The sequence below is a fragment of the Mus caroli genome, chromosome 14 (genome assembly GCF_900094665.2).
Source record: "Mus caroli chromosome 14, CAROLI_EIJ_v1.1, whole genome shotgun sequence".
Classification (NCBI taxonomy): domain Eukaryota; kingdom Metazoa; phylum Chordata; class Mammalia; order Rodentia; family Muridae; genus Mus; species Mus caroli.
The window spans coordinates 52,753,860-52,776,880 of record NC_034583.1 but is presented as its reverse complement, the minus strand read 5'-3'; the positions used below and the strand labels follow the sequence as shown (position 1 = coordinate 52,776,880).

Genomic DNA, 23,021 nt, shown 5'->3' with positions numbered 1-23,021 from the left:
CTCACTTTGTAGACCAGGCTGGCCTCGAACTCAGAAATCTGCCTGCTTCTGCCTCCCGAGTGCTGGGATTAAAGGCGTGCACCACCACGCCCAGCCATACTTGTATTTCTTAAAGTGATACAATATCCTGTTCTGTATCTTTTAGACTTTGTAATTTCAAGTGATATAGTTTTGTAGACTTGTACAAGTTTAATTTAAACTTGCTTCAGCCTACATGTTTTTGTCCTCTTTGGTCTGTATAATTACAGTCCTAGGTAAGTGAATACTAGATCTCTGTTAAAGTTCTGGTTTCAGTTATAAGACTTTGGTGGAAAACTACAAGTGATGTTTGTTTTTGTTAATCGGTGTCCTAAGTTAAAGCCTGACATTTGCAGTTGTATTTTTTAAAGATACTCATCATTTCTCTTTCGTTGTCTTCATTAAAATTGTTTCTGATCCATCTCCATGCTTCATGTTTGCTTTGCCAGTCAGAGTAAACCACTTCTTAATTGTTATTACTAACAAAAATAGCTTTTGTCATATGGTATGTTTATCTGAGTTAATTGAGACCACAGTCTATTCTGATATTGTGAAATTAAGCATATTAACTGTAAGTTGTAATTGCTTTTTTAGGCTAGTACTGTTTTTAATATGTTAATGTAGTTTGACAGATAGACATACTAATATTGCCTATGCTTAACCTAAAAGTTAGCTGCATAATCTTCTCTTGAAAGTATCTTCTACCCTGATTGACTCCTGCTAAAAAATGTCTGTCGACTGGCTAGTAAAATAAGCTAAAATAAAGCATTTTTCCTGACCTGATACTGGGTATCCACAATTTATACTTTTTACAAGCTCTAAAAGATTTTTCCTCTTTCTTTCTCTCATTTCTTTTCTTTCTTTTTAAAAAGAATACCACAAATGAGATGGGGCAGGGGTGGGAAGGATTGTTCATACCAAACCATTTACATCAGGCTTTATCATCCCCAGCCACTGGTAATCTTGGATCTACAAAATTCAGTTTCTAATTAGAAAGCTTATCATTTCTACAACACTTCTAAATGTTGGTATTTTCTCAGTCATGTGAAGAATAATTCATTATCAGAACTTTTTTTTTTTTTTTTTTTTTTTTTTTTTTTAAGGTTTTTTGCCATATTCTGGGGGGACAAATTTTACCTGTGTTAGATATGCACTAAAAGCAGAAGAGAATGATCACTTAAGAAAAACTGCTGGCTAGAGAAATGGCTCAAAAGTTAAAAGAGAGCACTTGCTGCTCTTTCAGAGGACCCAGATTCAGTTCCCAGAACCCACATGGCAGCTTACAGCCCCAGTTCCAGGGAACAAAAAAAAAAAAAAACTTTTCTGGCCTCCATGGGCACTAGGCATGCAAGAAGTACATAGACACATACACAGGCAAAGCACACAAAAACATGAAAGAGATGTGAAGACTAAAAGGAAAATAAAAATAAAACTCAACACTTTAAAAAAAATGTTAATTTCTAACTAGAAGTAGCTTTTTTTTGAAATGTATTTTCAGATGTTGGGAAAATTTGTAGTTTGTGGGGCACTTGGTGACTTTATAGTGCAGTTGAAGTTACAGTAGATCCCCCCTTTATATGTTGTGACATAGTCTCATAAACTAAATATAATTTTTTTAATGTATAGGAATCAAAAAGCAGTGATTGCTAGCATCAATTGAAAATGTTGTTGCTTATGTAATAAGATCAAATTTTAAAGTCTTTACTCTTTTTTTCCTAGGTTTAACAATGTTAAAATGAAGATATTACTAAAATGACCCTCTAAATAGCCCAACAATTATTATTTTGTAAGTATTGGTTTCTAGCTCCTTCCTTCCTCAGTGACCCATCACCACTGCAACGAAGACTTGTGTTTGGTATCATATTTCCATATATCTGATAATCTTTCTATTTATTCTTGAATAACTTAAATTGCCCATTAACTCTCTATTCATGTTTGATATTAATTTAGAACAAGAATGATTTCATTGCCTCAGGAAACTTTACTAGTGTGGAAAGTATTTAATAGAAAGACCCTGTTATCTCCAAGTCTGAAATCACAATATTAAGTCCTTTCTTTAAAGTTTACAAATAAGCAAAGATTTTTTTTTAAGGCTTATACATTTCTTTATTTAATTTGTGAGTTTAACTGCATGTATATATGTGTAAGTGTATGGTCCTGATATGCAGGAGAGATGGAGACCAAGGTCATCCGTAACAATTGAGTGAAATTCAGGACAGCCCTGCTTATATGATCCCTTGTATGGACAGGGGGCAGTTGGGGGACTGTAAAATTTAAACAGTTATACCAGGGTCTGAATTTTGGTGGAGTGTATATTCATTTTCTTTGTCTGAGACAGCTTATCTGCCTAGCCTTGAATCTGTATAGTAATCCTTCTGCTTCCATCTCTAGAGTGCCAAAATTATAGGGATGTTCCACTCACAACACTTAGCCACCCACCTGCTTTGGGTAGGAATTTAAATTTGCAAATATAACAATCTAATACAATGTGATTTTTTTTCACTTTTAGGCATAAATGCACTGGAATAATATCCTCAGAACATTTAGTGTGAATTATTGTTGTCATCTTCTGTTCTGAAATTTGAGCTTTTTAAAATAATGTATGAGTGTTCTGCCTTCGTGTATGTCTGTGCAGTGCGTGCTGGAGGAAGTGCTTAGGCTCCGTGTGGGTGCTGGGAATTGAACCTGGGTCTTTTACAACAACAAAATGCTCTTAACCTCTGAGTAACTCTGCAGCCTTGAAACTTGAATTTCAAAAATTTCCACGTAAAAAATGAGCAAATTGACATGCATATTCAGTTGTTAGCGCTCACCACATCTGACTTGGCCTAAACTATCAGTTTAGTTTTCCTTTCATAGCCATTAAATAAATTTTGGGTATTTTGTTGTTGTTGTTGTTGTCATTTTTGTTAGAACAATTTCTTTTGCAAATATGTTACATAAGCTCATTTTCCTAGAAAAAAATCACATGGAAATGGAATTTTTAAGTATTTAGTAGTATGCCCTACAAATGATTCTGTCACTTTTCACATATCAAATTTTAGAACTGGGAATTTAAAATGTTTAGAGAAGAAACAGTTCCAAAGATTTTATAGTGGCATTATTGCTACATCAAAGATAATATTAACATACCCAGCTTTTAACTTCCTAAATTTGTTGCAATATTTCATACCTTTAGCTTTGCTATTTAAGTAGATTCTTTGTGCCCTGGCAATTGTTGCTCTGTCATCAGAACTTAAACCTGGTAGTGTTTTCTCCGTGTTCTTAGACAACTTCATAAGATGGCTATGGTTCAGAAGCGTCCTACAAAGGCTTCTATGTATGTTAATGGTTAATTTGCAGACAGGGAACCAGAAAGGGTCAGTGTACTAGAATAACAGCCATGGGAGACACTCAAAGGACAGAATGTGAGGGTTCTTACCTCAGATTCTGTATTCTGTCATTGTGCTCCAACAAATTACCGGTTGCTTATTATTAAATTCAAAAAGTATCTCATTATTCTGATGCAGTCAAGATGATGATATAGCTTGGGCAACATGCCTATAAATGTTTGTGAAGTGCTAAGCTTTATGGAAACAAGATGAATTAATTTTAGAAGTTTTATAAGGTAAAAAGTAAATGTTTCTAAAGAAAAATATTAATGGAAACAAATAGAGTTGAAGGGGGAAATAGGACAATTTGGTTTGATCTATCTTCTTAAATTGTTGTAAAATTCTGTTTTCTTATACAAATAATATTTATTTCAGGTATTTAAAGATTGCCATGTATTCCTATGTACACTCAAGTTACCTTCTTAAGCAAAACATTTAGTTTACTTTTCAGAATGGCTTTTTTTTTCCTTTTAAGAACATTAGTAAAAAGTTGAACTATGTAAAAACCCAACAAAGAAAATTATTTTGGTCCTTAGGCCAAAATATAAACCACTGAATTTGGAATGGGGCATGATGGTGCACGCCTTTAATCCTAGCATGCAGGAGGGAAAACAGGCAGATAGATCTCTGAGTTCCAGTCCAGCCTGGTCTATAGAGTGAATTGCAGGACAGCAGCCACTGTCCTCAAAACCTCTCTCAAAAAACCACTGAATTTGAAATTATAATCATTGCATAAAGCTAAAGGACAAAATCACTTTTAGCAGCTTTTATCTTTAATTATTTTCAGACTTTTTTTTTTAAGCTGGCACACTTGAAAGCAAAGGTTTGAAGATTTAAAGACGTTTTGATATTTCAGATGACCAAACATGAACGGGAATGGAGAAATGGCATTGGCCCACTAGAAAACGTTTGCTACACAGTAATCTAGTTTGAATGGAAAATCTGGTATGAACTGGAATAATAAAAACAGTTCTTTGTCCCCTGCTAAACAGAAAAGAGTCTTTTTAATAGTGTAAGAAAACCTAGATATTCACACACATAAAATGAAGTTGGAACTTATGTAGTAAACATTTTGTTTCAGCTAAGTCAAAGTCCTGTCGTATAAAATGATACTCCTTTAAAGGAATAGCCTTTTTAACTGAGAAACATACAAATGGTTACTTAGGCTTGAGCTACAGGATTTCTGATATATCCTTTTAGGAAATCAAATAGACCTGTTATCCTAAGATGATGTTCTGGGTAATAATAAATGACACTGAACTCAGAATAACTATTCCAATATTGAGATAAATCTTGAGTGTTCATGTGTAGATGGGGGTTATATATTTTGGGGAATATATTTCATGTGTATGTCTTCTAAATATTTTGCTAGTATAAATTTCTTGAAACTGAGCTCTTACATGTTTGTTCTTACATGTTTCCTTTAACATGAAGCTTTGTCCTGTGGATTTGGCTTTGAAGGGTGTGCTGCTCTTAATAAGGTAAAAACCAAATTTTGTAACTATTTCATGTGTTAATAAGCACATTCAAAAGTTGTTAGTTCATGGAAAAATGACTTGCTTTTCTCATTTCATAACTACAATAAATTACAGCACTGTATTAAGTTTTCTGTACGCTTTTATTAAACTTATGATATGGAAATACTTTTTATTCTGCTGAAAGCCTATAAAATTATGCACATACCAGTGTTAGATTTTTTCAAACATGGATTTTATGTATTCTGCTTTTTCCTAAAAAGATTTTTTGTAAATTACAAAAAATTAGATGCTATGAGTTTTCAAAAACAAACCCTTGGAGTAAAGTAGCAGCACATAATGGTTTGTGGATGTTGAAAAGGTGCAGGCCATATTGTGCTGCCTCAAAATACAAGGATCTGATCTTCTGAAGAAAGTACCTGTCTTTTTATTCATAGCTCCTATGATGGCAATGTCAGCAGTGCCTTAGCAGCACGTAAATATTGGCGTTAAGATCTGAAATTACCTCCAGTATTGACTGTGCTGCTGAAGTAAGGTTGGCAATACTCTACAACTGTAATTCAATGTGTATTAATGTTACTTGTGTGTTTACAAGTTTTTCTAATTGCATTAGTGATTTTATGTTTGGTATGATTCTGTAATGATGTTAGTAACAACGCTCTACATATTGTGTCTGTTAAAATACTATATAATTGTGGGATGGTAATGCAGCTCAGTTGGTCCAGTGCTTCTCGCTAGCATGCACAAGGCCATGGGTTTTAGCCTTACCACTGCATACCAGGTACACTTGTAATCCTAGAACTGAGGAAGTGGAAAAAAGAGAATTAGAGGCTTAACATCATCCTTGGCCATAAAGCAAGTCTAAGACCTATGTAAGGATCTGTCTTTTAAAAAACAAACAAAACATAATGACTTCTGTGTCTGTGAGGAATTGATTATAGGACTTCTAGATACCCAGATTTGTAAATGCTTGGGTCTCCTGTATAAAATGTCTGCTCGTGACCAGTCCATATCCTCCCTTATATTTATTTAAACTTATCTCTACATTGTTTTTAATGTGTAGTGCAGTGGGATGTTAACATGGATAGTTGTATTGTTCAAGTTATTCTCGTAATGACAAGAAAAAACTGGACAATTCAGTACAAATGCAGTTTTTGTCCAAGAAATAATTTTTTTGGTTTGGTCTTTTGAGCCTGGGTCTCACCATGTAGACCAGGCTGCCACGAAACTCACTAAGATCCTCTTGCCTCTGCCTCCCAAATTCTTTGTTTAAAACTGTAGGCCCCAATGCCTGGCTATCCAAATGTTTTGAATGTGTGGTTGGTTGGATCCACAGATGGAGCACTAACTAATGATATAACAAGTATTTTTAAGTCTTGAATACCTTTCCAGAGTTTCTTAAGAGCTACAGTGGTAGAGTATATACCTAGTACAACCAAGTCTCGAGTTCTCTTTCCAGCATTTCCATATAAAAGTTCATTTGAAAGAGTTTAGGAAGTACCAAATTCTACATGAATTTAAACTTATATTATTGCTTATAATAGAAAAATATTTTTCTCTTGATTTGAAGTTTTCTTTAGATACAGATAAAGTTTGAAATGCTACAGATTATAACATAATCTTTAGTATAATGCGTCTAAATATTTCATTTTAAATGAAGGAGAAAAACACTAAAATGTGTATGTTGAATTTTTACACTTTAAATTTAGAAGAATCCTTAGAATAGCTGACCTTTTTATTGGTTAATTGAGGAAACAATCTGAAATTTAATTTGCAGCCTATGACGTATTAGGGTATAAATCCTTTATCTTCTAACTTAATAATTACTGTTTTTCTTATTTTTTACTAAAATGTTTAACAGGAGATTTTTAACAAGTCAAAAGTATGAAAGACATCTGTGCCTTAATTTTTAACTTCAGATTAAAGCTAACATAGTTATTAATTTTATAAATATATTCAGAATATTTTAATTATTTAAAAGGAAATGTTCTTTTAACTATCCCATGTGCTTTATTTTAAATATTTTAAGTCATTATTTTAAAATGTTCAAGAAAACACATTATCTCACAATAATGTCCTCTAACTCTGTCATTACTTCTCACAAGGAGTCTCTGACTTTTCAGATTCAGTGTAAAGTTTAAATACATCTTCACTGACTTGGAAATCGAGAGTTCATTTCTATCTTTGTGACTATTTTTGAATCATAAATAGTAGCAAAATTAAAGTTATACACATTTACATTAATAACTAGTTATCTTTCAAGAAAATAATTAGACGTGGATGTTCTTTTGTGACCTAGAGTTTTACACATACCATTTTACAAGTTAACATTCTAATTAAAATTGGTTTGTTTGGTTTTGTTTTTTTCCTTTTGCAAAGGAATATTACTATCCTTGTATGATAAATTTTTTCTCAGTGTTGTTTCTCATTAAATACCATCCAAAAAGAAAAGAAAATGTCCTTAATTGTTTTAAATAGATTTGGATCCAGCACGTATTTATACATACTACTTACATATCTTGGAGAAGAAATGAAAGACCGTTAATGCATTCCATCTTCCAAGAAGTTAAGGGGTAACTTAGAATGAGTTTATTTCTAATACCTGGAACCTTTTACTGCACAGCTTATTCGTCCACCAGAAACTGAAGGGGTCATGTTCTTGGCTTGTATGTTTATGAAGTATGTCCTAGGCACGGCAGTTTCCAATTCCTCTGTTCCTTTTTTACTTTCTGTTGTTTTGTTTTCCTTTGGTTTTCTTTGTTTTCTTTCAGTGTGTAGTCATTAAGCCCAGAACCTCAGAGGGCTCTACTACTAAACCATATACCAATACCAAAACCGGAAAATATTGATGCTACTTTTGTGCTGAATATTCCTCAGCCTTACCTTACTAATGCTTATGCCCAATGGATCTTCCTTCATGAAGCACCCTCTCCTCCCCCCATTTATCTTCGGTGATTCTAATAAATAATACCTTTGGAAAATGATAGTGTGCATGTTTCTTCACTGTGTATTATAATATTTAGCAATGCTGATATGTAAACTTTCCCTGTGTAATATTTAAAATACCATTTTAGTGTGAATCAATGAAATCTAATATTGCACTGAAATAAAGAGAAAATTTAAATTGTTTCTTTAAAGAATTTATAAGTTTTAATAATTACAGATTTTATATCAATTTTTATATTTTCTTTTCTAGTGATATGAAAATATTAAATGTTTGTCAGATAGCATTAAAAATATACTTGAAGTGAAATGTGGTACCCACATGTAAGCCCAGCCCTGTTTAATTAAACCAAAAAGTACAAAAACAGCCAGGCATGGTGACACACACCTTTAATTGGGATTGAAGCACTCAAGGCAGAGGCAAGTAGATTTCTGTGAGTTCAATGTCAGCCTGGGCAGCATATTTGAGATTTATAGTATTTACATAGTGAGAGATAAAAATTTATTCTATTTCAGTGCTGAAGATCATACCAAAACCAAACAGATAAGTCCCTGGCATTCATGGAGTTTACAGTACTGATGGGTAGTCGATGAATACCAGGATGAAGAAAAATATTACAGTTTTATGTTCTGTTGGAAAATTAAGGAAGCAAGATGGGCCGGGCAGTGGTGGCGCACGCCTTTAGTCCCAGCACTTGGGAGGCAGAGGCAGGCGGATTTCTGAGTTCAAGGACAGCCAAGGCTACACAGAGAAACCCTGTCTCGAAAAAAAAAAAAAAAAAAAAAAGAAGCAAGATGGGAGCGGTAGTTACTGCTATTTGAAAGTTTTGGTTTTCTGAGTAGTTGAAATCACAAATATAAAGATTTGGAAGCTAACACATTTGGGGTGTTTACGGGGACAGCAAAGCATATATAGAAAACAGAAGAGTGAGTTATAGTAATAGAATGGAAACCTGTTAGAAGTTGGGGCTGATGAGTCTGCTAGGAAAGGCTCCTGTAAAGCCAAGCCTGGTGACTGACTGAGTTCAGTTCCCCAGAGTTCTACATGATCGAGGCAGAGAAGGGACTCAATTAAGGGGAGTGTGTGTGTTTGGTGTTAATATAAAATTTGGTTTTAGTACTTTAGGGTAACTTAGACATTAAAATAAAATTCAGTCTTAGTGTTGTAGGAAAATCCAAACAATTACATGCTCCTTAACCTTTTGGCTTTTACAAATGGAAGAAAATGTTTTTATTCTGACTCAGTAGCCTCCAAGACCATTAAGAGAACGGGGAGAAATGTTTAAATGAGTGATTAACCAGGTTTTTATTAATAGTGCTTTGTTGGCTCTCACATTGTTTTCCTCTTGATCAGTTAGCAAGAGTCAAAGTAAACGGTTCCAAGAAACACTGAATTTGTTCATGTTTGTCAGCGGCCCAAACAGCCATAGTCTTTTAATTTCTCCAGTTTGGGAATTGCTGTACCTAAGTGCCTAGTTATTTCTCATTTCTTAGTTAAGTCTCAACTAAGGATTTTTCTTTTTTTGCATCTGTGTTAGTCTAAAATTTTTATCACCTTCAATGTATATCACTAATTTAATTTTCTTTTTTTTTAATTTTTTTTAGAATTTTAGGTTTTTTTTTTTTAAGATTTATTTATTTATTATATGTAAGTACACTGTAGCTGTCTTCAGACACTCCAGAAGAGGGAGTCAGATCTCGTTGTGGATGGTTGTGAGCTGCCATGTGGTTGCTGGAATTTGAACTCCGGACCTTCAGAAGAGCAGTCGGGTCTCTAACCCACTGAGCCATCTTACCAGCCCTTAATTTTCTAAAACACTGCCCTTTCCTGCAGAATAAAATTCAAAGTCCACAGTATATCATGCATCAGTCTTTCTAAGTTATTAAAAAAAATTTTTTTCAGATAATTAACTCTAAGCTTTTTATTTTTAAAGGCCCCTCCATGTGCATGCATTATTGTGTGGGCATGTCCCATGTGGCCATGAAGGGCACAAACTTTGTGTGTTCTTCCCTTTGACATTTAAAAGAATTCCAGGGATCAAACTCGAGTCACCAAGTTATACAGCAAGTACCTTTACTAAATACACCATCTTGTTGGTTCCCTGTCTCTGGTATATTTTAAATTTTAGACCAGATCTCTCATGTGTGCCAAGTATTTCTTGAGCAGCAGTTAACTATTCCCATGAGCTGAACAAAGACTCAGCCATGCATGGTGGCACACACCTTTGATCCCAGTGCTCAGGAGGCAGAGACAGGTGGATCTCTGAGTTCAAGGCCAGTGTGGTCTACAAAGTGAGTTCCGAGACAGCCAGAGCTAGATCCTTGTCTCTGAAAACTGAAAGAAAAGTAAAAAGAAAATGCCCAAAAGTAAAGCTTTGCAATAATAGCTATCATAAGTTTTTTAAATTAGTGATTCTGATTTGCTTAGGAACCTCCAAACTGAGGAATTTGTAGTATTATAAGTTGCTAATTTGTCTATCTTAGCTTGTATATCTGTAGCAGCAACAGCTCAGGTTTGAGATCAGGCTAAGTTCTGAAAAAGGAAAATACAATCAGAAATGTCCTTTCTAGAAAGTGGTATGTTGGTGTAACTCAAGAGAATTTTGCAATGATTTTAAATATCTTCTCTAGAAGTTCTGTGTTGGTATAACTCTAGAAAACTTTCTAATGCCTTCAAATAGTTGTCAGGAAGTCAGGTCTAAAAGAAACTGGGGAAATGGCTAACTGTGGTGTCTATTAGTATACCAAAGAGCATGCTTGCCTCCAAGCACTCAGCCTAGAAAGCACCTGTTACAGAATCCATGCTGGTATCCTAGCTCTTCTCAGCTTTTCTCACCCAATCCTTACCTTAAAGTTCTTCAATTCATGGGCTTCCCTTCCTCCAGCTTTTCATTCCTATATAACCATGCCATTTGAGCCATGTACTCTTTGGGCTCTCAGTCCTAGCCTCTTGCTTCCCTCCCACTAAGGCCCATTCATTCTGCTGGCCATACTTTCTCTCCCTACTCTGGACTCTTCTAGATGACTCCAGCTGTGCTCTCCCTTATAATCTACAAACCCTCTCCTCAACCATACCCTGGACCAGTCATGTCCTCATCTCAGACACTACTTTTCTGGTAAGAAACTGAATTCTTTCAATGCTTGCTTCCTTATACCAGATTGTGTTGGTTTCTCTATAGTCAATTTGAAGGATTAAATTTGAATTCTGTAAATAAAGATTCTGAAAAACTAGCATACAAATTCTTCATTTATGAAAATTAAACTATTGCTAATAAACATTTGTTTTCCCAAACTGTTTGTCATTGGAAGTCTTTCATATATGGCTAAGGTTAAATCACATGTAGAGTATTGGTATAAACCAATTGAAAGAAAGGAAAAATATGAAATATTCGGGTGTCTTAAGAAGCAGCCAGAGGAACTACAAGGCCTTTTAGGGGGAAAAAAAAATTTATTGCAATGAAGGACAAAATTGAGGTGAGTAAGCTTCCAGAAGGGAAATAAACTACAACAGCCCATCTACCAACTATGGAGTATGTATTATGGTAATGACTATGTCATAAGGGCCTTAGAATTGATGAAATGGGAAGGACATTTTAAAGGCTTCTTGAAATGAAGAAATGTGATACATCGGCTTGAACATCAAAATTCTTATCTTGGGGCTGGAGAGATGGCTCAGTAGTTAAGAGGACTGACTGCTCTTCTAGAGGTCCTAAGTTCAATCCCCAGCAACCACACGATGGCTCACAGCCATCCATAATGGGATCCGATGACCTCTTCTGGTGTGTCTGAAGAAGAGTGTACTCATATAAAACAAATTATTTTTTTTTAAAATCTTACCTTATATTTTTAGGTCTTCACACTACTCAGTACTTAGTGTGTTAGAAATAAGGAAGGTGATAAAGAATGCCTGTAAGGTAAGCTTGAATGAGGCAGTGTTAAGCACAGGTTGTCATCAGTATTTCACAGTGGTACTAGATGTCCCACTGTTAGGATTGTTCTCAGGTCCCACAATAGCATAATCTTCCCATAAGAAAATGATGTTTGTCCTCAATAGATATATGCTACTTATAGGATATAGTTGCTCATTTCTAGATCTTAAAGTACATAGGTTTTATCCTACTTACATGACATCCTTCTGGGAGCTCATCATTGTCTAGCAACACACCCTTGCCATTGATGAACTGAACTACCTAGAAACACCGAATATGTGTTCTGAGTACCTCCTGTCAGCTTATAGCGATGCTTAATTGCTGGCTTCACTCTGCCTTTCACAGTAAGGAAAGTGGTACTTAGACTGTAGAAATTTTGGGGGGTATTGATGCAAAAAAAGTAATGTTACCTACATGCAACTAGTTTTATTACATCATATAGTATGATTCTGTATTTCTTACTAGCCTGTTAGTGAAATGTGCTTGAACCCATATCTTTTGTTTTTGTTTTTTCAAGACAGGGTTTCTCTGTGTAGCCCTGGCTGTCCTGGAACTCACTTTATAGACCAGGCTGGCCTCGAACTCAGAAATCCACCTGCCTCTGCCTCCCAAGTGCTGGGATTAAAGGCATGTACCACCACCACCCTGCCTGAACCCATGATATCTTAGCTCATTAATGACTAATGTTGTAAATAGGGCTTTTAATTCCACACTCCATTCAGTAAATGTTAGTTCTGTTATTTAATAAAATATAACAGTATTAGTGTGGCTAGCCAAATAAGGACAACTTGTTGGTCAGCTAGCATGAAATTGTTCAATAAGAATTTTCAGTCCTCAGTTAAGTAAAATTTATAGGTCACCAACATCAGTTTCACTGAAAGCCAAAATGTGCGTGAAACTTGTGGAATATTTCATAAATAGAACAATCCTTATAAGGATTCTTTATTTCTCATAAAGATGACACAGTGGGATAAAGTTCACAAAGCTTATTTACCTCTATCTAGTATTTCAAAGCTAAGAGGATCTATGGTAATATATATTTTAAATCTTCAGAAAACTCTAGAAGAATAAAAGTGGTTCCCAGATGTTCTTGCAAAAATATTAAAGCACTTTGGAGATAAGGAATTCCAGTTTTGCTCTCACCTCAAAATTAAAGGTTTTAAATGTATTAAACACCTTTAATCCCAGCACTTGGGAGGCAGAGGCAGGCGGATTTCTGAGTTCGAGGCCAGCCTGGTCTACAAAGTGAGTTCCAGGACAGCCAAAGCTATAGAGAGAAACCCTGTCTCAAAAAATAAAACAAAAATGTATTAAGTACATTAGGTTCTTAGTGTGGGTCAGGAAAACATTTAAAAGTGTTAAAAACCTAAAGTATTAACATATTTGCTAGATGTGGTGGTGCACACCTTTAATCCCAGTGTTTGTGAGGCAGAGGCATGCAGATCTCTGAGTTTGAGAGCAACATTGATATAACATAGTAGATATTAATGCCTAATACTCAAATGTTTAACAGCAACTTCAAAAGCAAATCATAAACGTACTTTTATCAGTGTTTTTAGATTTATATTTACATAATTGAAAACATGAGATTTTTGTTTTTGGTTTTTTTGTTTTTTTTTCGAGACAGGGTTTCTCTGTATAGCCCTGGCTGTCCTGGAACTCACTTTGTAGACCAGGCTGCCTCTGCCTCCCAAGTGCTGGAAATAAAGGCGTGTGCCACCACACCCGGCAAGAATTATTACAGAAATAGTAAAATGAGGTTTTTTTTATTTATTTCATAGTACTTTCAACCTGTTATTTGCTCATTTAAGGAAAACATCATGCTAGGTTTTTAAAAATTAGAATTAAGATTAATTAAAGAACCTACAGAATAATATGCAAAGTGAAACAAATATCCATGAGATTGTTTAGATGATTCTACACATAAAAATCTGCAAGTTACTTGTTTAACCTTATTTTAAAGGTTTCAGACAATGTAGCTTCCATTTTCATTCAACAAGGCAGACACAATATTCATTGATCTAATAATTTATCTTTTTCAAAGACACTTGCCTCTGTTACTAGTCTTTAGTGTCACCAGGATGTATTTCCTTAGCATAATAATTGAGCATGTATGAGAACTTTTAAGATTGCCTCCTTTTAGTAAAGAAGGATATGAAAATAAAGGAGAGGAGTGGGCATGATACAGTGTAAGTCATTTGTACGTTGAAGATGTAGCTTAGAAGAATATTTATCTAATATGTGCAACACCCTGGGGTTTATTCCCAAGCACTAAAAACCATAGATTTGTGGGGGAAAGTTTGCTAAGGAAATACTTGTGTGGCTTGGTAACTTCCAAGGAAATAAGAATGTAAACAAGTTTAAACTTTTCTGTCCTAGAGTTCAGGGTGGTCTCGAAAATTGTCTGTGCTGCTGGTTAGCTGTGAACCTTAACCAAATTTGAGAATTTGGATCCTGTCATGTCCTGAAACTTTTAGTCCTAAATAAGGATCAACTTTCAAAAAAATTATATTTATATATATTTAATATGATAACATGATACAAGCAAAAGGGGAAACTTGAAGCTATGTGGAAAATGTGATGTCACCACGTGATTCTGGAATTCTATGTTTAACTTGGCCATAATACAAAACTTGGATTTGTTATTTTTTCCTTAAAGCAAAATTACCTCCACTGGACCTTGGAGAATAGGTACAAAAGAGAAGACATGGTAAGTATTGTGCACACCTGAAGTTTATTACTGAAAGCATAACAGGATTCTGTCTCCAAGAAGAATAAATAAATAATAAAATAAGATCTAACAATCACCAAACAGGAAAATAAATAAAACCTTTTAAATTTTTTATCAGACAAAATATTTAGTTTGTAGTAGGGAGTTATGCAGTGCAGTTAATTGAAGTTTACATTCACTATTAACTTTCAAGTGTCTAAATGCATTAATAGAAACTGCAGTATTTGTGTCATCTTAAAGTATTATTTAATAAGATCTTTTGATAAATTCTTGTAAAGTATAATGCATGTGTAGAAATTTTGAGAATTGCACTGACTTAAATCATGTAACCCCAGTATTTTTGTATACTTGTGTATGTAATCCCTCCTGGCCTGGAGCTCAGAGGTCTGTCTACCTTGCCTTGTCTCCTGAGTGCTGAAATTGAAGAGTACAAGCTGGGAATGCAGCTCAGTTGCCAGAGCGCTTGACTGGCATTCAGGACGCTGGAGGGTTGATCTTCAGGATCTCAGAAACTGGGCCTAGTGGTACACAGCACTCCAAGAGTACAATCAGGATAGACCTCAGATATATAAGATCCTATCTCCTCCTCCCCCCACCCCCAAGGAGGAAGAAATTGGGTTACTAATTTGGCATTAAAGGTTCAACTTGAAGAATTACACTCCTTTAAGCTAACTAATCAAAATTGTACTAACTTCACAGTTCATTTCAAAGATGCACAACCAATATTCCAAATTACAAGTGATTTCAGTTAAAATATATTGGTTGTGAACTGGGAAATTGCATCAATCAGAGGAGTTGAATTATCAAAAATCACTTTTGTTGATGACCTATAATGCCATCTATGCAATAGTTTATAGCATGGCTTTGTTTATACAATGGAGAGATTGCTGAGAGTCAATTCCAGGGCATCAGTTATACTAGGAAAACATGCTACACCCTCGTCCCTTTAAAAAAAAAAATATATATATATATATACATATTCCTGTTGGTTTGTGTTTGATATTAAAGGTGTTGGACATTTGTAATTTAGCCAAAAGTCAAGTATCAACCCAACAAATAATAGTTTCTGTGGTAAAACAGTTTCCTTTCTGTCTTAATCTGCTCTATGACTTGTTCTCTAGATGTGAGTTTTGAAACCATGGATACCACACACCCCCTCCCCACAGAAAGGCAGGGGTGGAGTTTGGGGGGTTGGAGAACTGACCAAACCACTTAGAGCATGTGAAGAAGGAAATAAACTAGAAACAGAAAGACATTGTACAAAACAATGTCTGGCAACAGCTCACTTAGTAGACAAAGTGCCACATGAGTTAATCCCCTCAGTACAAAACTGTAAGTAATTTGAAGCACTTATACAGAGATTGGGCAGTTGCCAGTAGAAATGTCTTTGATGCTAGGGATGTGGCTCAGCTAGTCTGCCTAACATACACAAAAGCCCTGAGTTTGATCACTAGCACCCAAAACAGCAATGGGTGTGCTGGCCTATACCTATAGTTTTGGCATTTGAATGGTAGAGTTGGCAGAATGATAAGTTCAATTTGTCTTCAGCTATATAAGGTTGACATTAAGCTAGCCTATAGAAAACCCCATACCCCCAAAAGAAAAAGTCTTTGTTTTATAAGTTGTGGCCTACCAACTTTCAAAGTATAGGACACAATGCGTTCTCAGATATCCTGGTTTATAGTAGTTTTGGTTTTTGTTTGTTTGCTCGTTGAGGCAGGGTCTTTGTAGTACTGCCTGGCCTGGGACTCACTATGCTGACAAAGCTGTCCTGGAATTCATGAAGTCTTATAGCAAGGAAGTTGGACATGATTATTTTTGTCTCCTAAGAGTAAAAAATATCTAAATTAAATAGTAGCAATAAGAACAGAACTGATCCTGAAGCAAAGTGATACCTGCGTGTGTCCTAGCCATTGGGAGGTGAAGGAAGGAAGGGGGAAACACAGCATGTCAAGGTAAAAAACGTGCAACATTATTAAGATAGAAGGGAGGTAGAAGGAGCCCGTTCTTGTTCTGGAAGGTGACAGTGATGTTACTGAAGGATGACAAGCATGAGAAACCACCTGAAACACTGAGCCTTTCACAATATTACGTTTGAACTGATAGTTCGGCATTTATTTTTAAAATGTTTTGATTAAAGGTCATTGGCTTTACCAAGCTAAGACTGAAAAGTTCCAGATAGACAGACAAATTTGGCAATAATTCAAATAAAGCCAATGAGAGTAGGCAAGTTCACTGAAACTCTGTAGTGAGGACAATTAATTTCTTAAAAAAAAAAAAAAAAAAGCCNGGNGGNGGNGGCGCACGTCTTTAATCCCAGCACTTAGGAGGCAGAGGCAAGCGGATTTCTGAGTTCGAGGCCAGCCTGGTCTACAGAGTGAGTTCCAGGACAGCCAGGGCTACACAGAGAAACCCTGTCTCGAAAAACCAAAAAAAAAAGAAAGGTGATAGGACTAAGGAGACGGTTCAGAGGTTTAAAGCACTTGCTCTTACAGAGGACCAGGGTTTAGTTCCAACACCTTCATCATGGTTCATAACCATCAGACACGCAGGCAAGACCCTCAGAAAGTAAATCTTTAAAGGAATCGAATAAAATTCTATATAGTTATAAACATTTATGAAAATAAACTATTTTATTACACAAAAAAATATTAAATAATCCCACTACTGAAAATTTTTTTTGTAAAAGTGTATGTCAAGTATATATTTGTTGGAAAATCCCTACACTGTGTCTGTTGAGGGTCTATGAGCAAAATGTGTTAAACTTTACTTTTTAAGAAACTGAGGAATTAAAGTCTAACTTTGATCAGTTTAAAAGACCATGAAATTTACATGGTTTTAATTTTTCAAGTGAAAAGCCAAATAATGGAAATTGGGGTGTGGGGTGCCAGTCTCCAGGTTCAAGAAACACTAAGACAAAGATCTTCCTAATAAAAGAACTGTAATGAAAGAAATTTAGCCAGTTGTAGTGGCACACACTTGTAATTCCAGCACTTGGGAGGCAGAGGCAGGCAGATTTCTGTGAGTTCAAGGCCACTCTGGTCTGCAAGAGTTCCAGGCGGCCAGGACTGTTACAAAGAGAAACTCTGTCTCAAAAAAACAAATTAAATAGACAGAAATTTGGAAACCAGAAAGACAAATTGTCTAAAACTACAACTGGCATTTCAAAGGAGATTTAGCAAGAGATTCCAGAAGATGAACAAAAATAAATTTAATTGACTCATTCTTAAGTATGTTTCTTCAAAAGTAAATTGGGGAGAGAAAATAATCACACAGATTATTGAAATCAGGATTCCAGGTTTTTGTAACAGTTCAGTAGTTAAAAGCACTTGTGGGCCAGAGAGAGACCTTGGCACTGACTGCTCTTCCTAATCCTGAGTTCAAATCCCAGCAACCACATGGTGGCTCCCAACCATCTGTAATGAGATCTGACTCCCTCTTCTGGAGTGTCTGAAGACAGCTACAGTGTACTTACATATAATAAGTAAATCTTAAAAAAAAAAAAAAAAGGTGGGGAAGGAAGGAAGAAAAAAGAAGGAAGGAAGGCAAGCAGGCAGGCACTTGTTACTTTTACAGAGGACCTAGATTCAACTCTCGGCACCCACATGGTAACTGACAGCTATAACTCCAGGTCCAGAGGAGCCAATGTCTTCTGACTTCTGAACACAGACAGTACACAGGCATACATGCAAACAAAACTTGTATAGCTAAAATAAACGTTTAAAAAATGTGAAAAATTAAAAACCTTTTTAAGATTTATTTTATGTATGTGAGTACACTGTAGCTGTACAGATGGTTGTAAGCCTTCATATGGTTGAGAATTGAAATTTTTTGTTTGTTTGTTTTGTTTTTTCGAGACAGGATTTCTCTGTGTAGCCCTGGCTGTCCTGGAACTCACTCTGTAGACCAGGCTGGCCTCGAACTCAGAAATCCGCCTGCCTCTACCTCCCAAGTGCTGGGATTAAAGGCGGGAATTGAATTTTTAAGACCTCTGCTCACTCAGGTCGGCCCCACTTGCTCCAGTCAACTCTGCTGACTCGGTCCCTGGTCGCTCCAGGCCAAAGATGTATTTATTATACATAGTACACTGTAGCTGACTTTAGACGCAACAGAAGAGCGCGTCAGATCTAATTATGGGTGGTTGTGAGCCACCATGAGGTTGCTGGGATTTTAACTAGGGACCTTTGGAAGAGCAGTCAGTGCTCTTACCCACTGAGTCATCTCACCAGTCCCTAAAAACAAATCTTAAATCTACATGACTATCCCTGGGATGCACTTTGTCACCAGGAAGATAGTAAACTTCTGTAACTTTCCATATAGTAGCTAATACAATACTAAAATTTGCTCTTGGTAATCTTTTTGTTGTTTTCTTTAACAACAAAGCAACTATCAAATGTTTCTATGGATAGATACCTCTAACGGAACTGTTTCTGTCACTTGTGAGAATCAGCACAAACAGAAAGCAAAGCTGGTGTGTCAGATACAAGCAGTGTAGAAAAAAAATCAGACGTGAGCAAACTCTGTATTTTTCAAATTGTCCTAAACAATCTTCTACTTTAGATTCTTGGTTTCATGTGTATTTTAAAGGCTGCTCAAATTAGTTCCTGTTTTATCACAAGGTAAGGGCTACAGTGTTTAACCCAGGTTTTAGTAGCACCCTTCAGAAAACTTTACGGGAAGAATTAACTTTGTAAGTCATTGAGTTCAAGAAGAATCAGAAGCTAAAACCTTCCATGCCTAGTCAGAAATAAAACTGGATGATGGAAAGAAACTTGAACGTAATTTAGAAAATACAAGAGGCCCAACTATTAATGGCTCTATTAGGACTGAACGCTTAGCATGCCATTATGGTGTTTATTCGTTAGCTGAGATGATAGTATTTGGGATTTGTGAGATCAAGGTTTTCAGTGTTGCTGGATGTACTGGGTGGTTCTGGGTCAGCTTGACACAAATTAGAATCATCAGAGAAAGAAACCATGAGAAAATGACTCCATGAGATCCAGCTGTAAGGCATTTTCTCAATTAGTAATCAATGGGGAAGGGCTCAACCCATTTTGGATGGGCCATCACTGGTCTGGTGGTCTTAGGTTCTGTTCTGTAAGAAAACAAGCTGAACAAGCCATGAGAAACAAGCCAGTCAGCAGCACTCCTCCATTCGCCTCTTCATCAACTCTCAACCTCCAGGTTCCTGCCGTGTTTGAGTTCCTTTAGTGATGAGCAGCAATGTGGAAGTGTAAGCTAAGTAAACCCTTTCTTCCCCAACTTGGTTTTTAGTTATGGTGTTTCCTTGCAGCAATAGAAACCCCAACTGAGACACTGAACAAGATAGGTTTTTTCTGGTTTTTTGTTTTTGTTTTTGGCACTTTTCTTATAACTTAAAATAATTTGAGGCTTGAGAGATGGCTTACTGGCTAAAAGCACTTAATACCTTTCCAGTGGACCCAAGTTTAGTTCCCAGAACACCATGTCAGGTGGCTCACAACTACCTGTGACTTCCATACCAAGGAATTGAATACCATCTTCTTGACTCCTTAGGCACATAAATAAAAATAAGTATTTAAAAAATAAGTGAATTCCTTGAAGAAGATTTAATTGGTGACTATATGAAAATGTCTGCCTTCCTTTCTGAAAGACTCATGCTGATGTCCCAGTTACTGTTCCACTCATACAGTGAAGCAGAGGAGCTCACTGAGATGACATGCTTCCAGATGGGATAAAACAATGAATGAACTCTGCTCATTCTGAAAATATACTTTCCCTAATGAGGAATACATATTTCTAAAGTATGGGCAATTTACAGGGTAATGGTGGCACACACCTTTAATTCTAGAAATCAGGAGAAAGAGGTTAGGTAAATCTCTGGCCAGCCTAGTCTACAGCTTGAGAGTGTGTGTGTGTGTGTGTATATATATACATACATACATACTTGGGTATATATCCATGGAAATTATAATATGTGACATTTGTTTGTACTAAGTAATATTCTTAGCATGGAGGACCTTACTGTACAGGACAATAATCCCTGTCCTGCTACAGTTACCAGCACAATTTATAATATGGTCATTAAAAAGAAAATTCTATTTCTAAACTCAAAATTGTCATCTGCAAATGTGAATGACTAAGAACATGTTAATAGCATCTTAAACCTTTCATGTTTTTGTCCTTGCTAAACTGAGATAGAATATTGTCTTTTACTTATCAGTTTTTATTAATCTTATCAACAAACACCATAAAGAATTAAACAGCATATGGATGTCAGTTATATTCAATTAGTTAAATCACACAGAATGCAAAAATTTACCAAAATAATATTTTCCTGTAGAGTGTAAGAAAAGTACACCTGGGCTGGTGAGATGGCTCAGTGGGTAAGAACACTGACTGCTCTTCCGAAGGTCCTGAGTTCAAATCCCAGCAACCACATGGTGGCTCATAACCATCTGTAACGAGATCTGACACCCTCTTCTGGTGTGTCTAAAGACAGCTACAGTGTACTTACATATAATAATAAATAAATCTTTAAAAAAAAATGTACACCTAACTCATCCTTTTCAAAACTAAAACAATTCACTAAAGTAAGTTTCAGCCAGGCAGTGGTGGCACACACCTTTAATCCTAGCACTCAAAGGCTTTTCAGATTTATTTATTTTATGTATATGAGTACACTGTAGCTATACTGATGGTTGTGAGCCATCATGTGGTTGCTGGGACCTCTCTTCACTCCAGTTGGCTCCACTTGCTCCGGTGTACACTGTAGCTGTCTTCAGACACTCCAGAGGGCGTCAGATCTCATTACAGATGGTTGGGAGCCACCATGTGGTTGCTGGGATTTGAACTCCGGACCTTCGGAAGAGCAGTCAGTGCTCTTAAAGGCTGAGCCATCTCTCCAGCACAAGATTTATTTATTTATTTATTTATTTATTTTTATGGAAGCCACCAGTTCTACAGAAATGAGAGGATAGATGCTAACAAAACAGGAATTCCTTCTTAAGACTCCCTTGCTTTTGGACCAATACCATAGTCTTTGACCTAAACATTACTAAAAGAATTCTACTTCTCATAAGTTTTTGAGGTACTCTTTAAAAAGGTTGAGGGTTTTTTTTCTTCCCCACAATTTAAATTTCACAAATTTGAGCCACCCTTACGAATGTTATTACCAAGTTTTTCATTGTTAAGGTGGTACAGTAAGACTTCTGTCAGTATGAACAGTAGGCCTTATTACTATGCCACAAGACTGGCCACAATCTTGGGCATACACACAGTCTTTGAGATATGGCTTCTCTTCCCCCAACCCCCACCCCCCTTTTTTTTTCCCAAGGCAGGGTTTCTCCATGTAGCCTTGGTTGTCCTGGAACTCACAGAGCTATACACCCGACCCCACCCCCACCCTGTCCCACCTCACCCAGTGCTGGGATTAAAGGTGTGTGCTACCACCCCTGGGCTACAGCTGCCTCCTTTTCAATGTTTGTTTATTTTGTGTTGGTTTAGCCTTTCCTTCTTTCTCCCCTCCCACTCCCTCTGCTCCTTTCAACAGATTTGCACCACAGTGTTTCAATAACAAGGCTGATGACTTGAGTATGAAAGCTGTGAATCAGGATGCCAGGCAAACAGATGGATGACATTCTAGTTAAATGATCAGGTAACATCACAGCATGCGGAATGCAGCACAAATATGTCCATCACATTTACTTTTTTTTTTCTTGATGCTCAGAGGTCCCACATTGTCTCCAGTCCCTTCATTGTATTTTCTCTGAGCCCATCTCAGGGAACTTTTTGATCTCCAGTAGCATCAATCATTGTGTTACCTCCCAGATCTTCTATGCTGAAGGCATGCAACCCCTTGGGGTTGTCTTTCTGGACCTGAAGGTCCACCATAGCTTTGTTGGTACAGTAAAACTTCTAAGAACTTAAATTCTTTAATGTAGAACTTGTTGTAAGCCAGGGTAACCAAGTGCTGCTGTCAAGGGAGCAATGGTAATGACTGCAGTCCACTCAACTTGCACTGTTGAGTAAGAGATGAGAGCCACATTTACCAGGAAACTTTTTCCAATGTTGTACTGTACCTCTGTACCTAGATATGACCAAAATAAACTGCCTGGTGTCAGGCTCAAGTTTGAACCAACACAGGCTCACTAAATCCTGCTGAACTGGATCTCCTCCTCGCCTCACATGGATGGTTACTCTACCAGCCCTGGTATTTGCAGGGACCCCCACAAAAGTGTAAGCCAAATAAACTCCTCCCCAATTGGCTTTTGGTCATGGTGTTTCATGGTAGCCATAGTAACCCTACCTAAGAAAAATTTTTAAAATATGTTCTTGAATGACTTGCATACTTTGAAGTGCATACACATAACAGCTTTTCACTCAACTACAAGCAAGCACTAGGAGCCTTTTGATGAAGTACTTTCTCCTTTAGGTGTTATCCTAGTGTTTAACACAAATAAAACACAAGAGAGAAAGTTATGTGCATTTTGTTGTTGTTTTGTTTTGTTTTTCGAGACAGGGTTTCTCTGTGTAGCTCTGGCTGTCCTGGAACTCACTCTGTAGACCAGGCTGG

The 23,021-nt window shown here is 36.4% G+C and overlaps 1 long non-coding RNA gene across 3 annotated transcripts in view; it reads left to right on the top strand.

The window, feature by feature from the left end:
• LOC110309290 overlaps positions 1 to 7,848 on the top strand; it is a 52,137-nt gene extending 44,289 nt beyond the window's left edge. For 2 of the 3 annotated variants that reach the window (XR_003834780.1, XR_002379685.2), the window contains exon 3: positions 1,738 to 7,848. This is a non-coding gene — a long non-coding RNA (uncharacterized LOC110309290). The remainder of the gene's footprint in view (positions 1 to 1,737) is intronic. The other variant, XR_003834781.1, reaches the window with a different exon arrangement.
• Positions 7,849 to 23,021: the final 15,173 nt, after the last annotated feature.